This window comes from Nannospalax galili, unplaced genomic scaffold, assembly GCF_000622305.1.
Source record: "Nannospalax galili isolate Female #2095 unplaced genomic scaffold, S.galili_v1.0 scaffold356, whole genome shotgun sequence".
NCBI lineage: Eukaryota > Metazoa > Chordata > Mammalia > Rodentia > Spalacidae > Nannospalax > Nannospalax galili.
The window spans coordinates 1,993,768-1,995,165 of NW_008338126.1; positions in this window are offsets into that span (position 1 = coordinate 1,993,768).

Consider the following 1,398-nt stretch of genomic DNA (forward strand, 5'->3'; position numbering starts at 1 on the left):
ACCCAGTTTGGGTATTAGAGTGATGTTGGCTTCATAGAAGGACTTTGGGAGTTCTCCCTCTGTTTCTATCATTTTGAATGATTTAAGTAGTATTGGTTGGAGGTCTTCTTTAAATGTTTGGTAGAATTCTGTTATAAATCCATCTCAGCCTGGGCTTTGTTTTTAGTTGGGAGGGTTTGTATTAGTGTTTCAATTTCTTTATATGTTATGGGTCTGTTTAAACTGTTGATCTCTTGGTTTAAGCTTGGTGGTTCCCATGATTTTAGATATTCATCCATTTCTTTCAGATTTTCAAATTTATTAGTGTATAGGTTTTTAAATATTCCCTTATAATGGTCTGGATCTTTTGGGTGTCTGTTGTGATGTTTCCCCTTTCATCTCTGATTTTGTTGATTTGGATTTGCTCTTTCTTTCCTTTGGTTAACTGGGCTAAGGGTCTGTCCATTTTGTTTAGCTTTTCAAAGAACCAGCTCTTAGATTCATTGGTTCTTTGGATTGTTTCCTTTGTTTCTATTTCACTAATTTGTGCTGATTTTTTTTGTTATTTCTTCTCTCCTGCTGGGTTTGCGTTTCATTTTATCTTGCCTTTTCAGCATCTTGAGTTGCAGTGTTAGGTCATGTATTTGGGCTCTTTCTAATTATTTAATGTAGGTACTTAGAGCTATAAACTACCTTCTTAGGACTACTTTTAAAGTGTCCCAGAGGTTGTGTTGTGTTGTATTGTCCTTTTCGTTGAATTCTAGGAATTCTTTTATTTCTTTCTTAATTTCTCCTTTGACCCACTTATTGTTTAGAAGTGTGTTATTTAATTGCCATGCGTTCCGTGTAGTGACTAGGGCTTCGTCCAGTGTTGATTTTGAGCTTTATTGCATTGTGGTCTGATAGAATGCATGGAATTATTTCAATTTTTTTGTATTTGTTGAGATTTGCTTTGTGGCCTAGTATGTGGTCAATTTTTGAAAAAGTTCCGTGGGATTCTGAGTAGAAAGTATGTTCTTTCATGCTTGGGTGGAATATTTCAAAGATATCTGCTAGGTTCATTTGATGTATGGTATCATTTAATTCAGACGTCTCTGTTTATCCTTTGTCCAGTTGACCTGTCTAATGAAGATAGTGGGGTATTGAAGTCCTCTACTATTACTGAGTTGGGGTTAATCTGTGTCTTAAAGTCCTGTAGTGTTGTTTATATGAATTTGAGTGCACCAGCGTTTGGTGCATATATGTTAAGGAGTGTGATATCTTCTTAGTTAATATTTCCTTTGATCAGAATGAAGTGACCCTCCTTATCTCTTCTAATTAGTTTTATTTTGTAGTCTATTTTGTCAGATATTAGAATTGCAACACCTGCTTGTTTCTTAGTGCCATTTGCTTGGAATATTCTTTTCCATCCTTTTACCT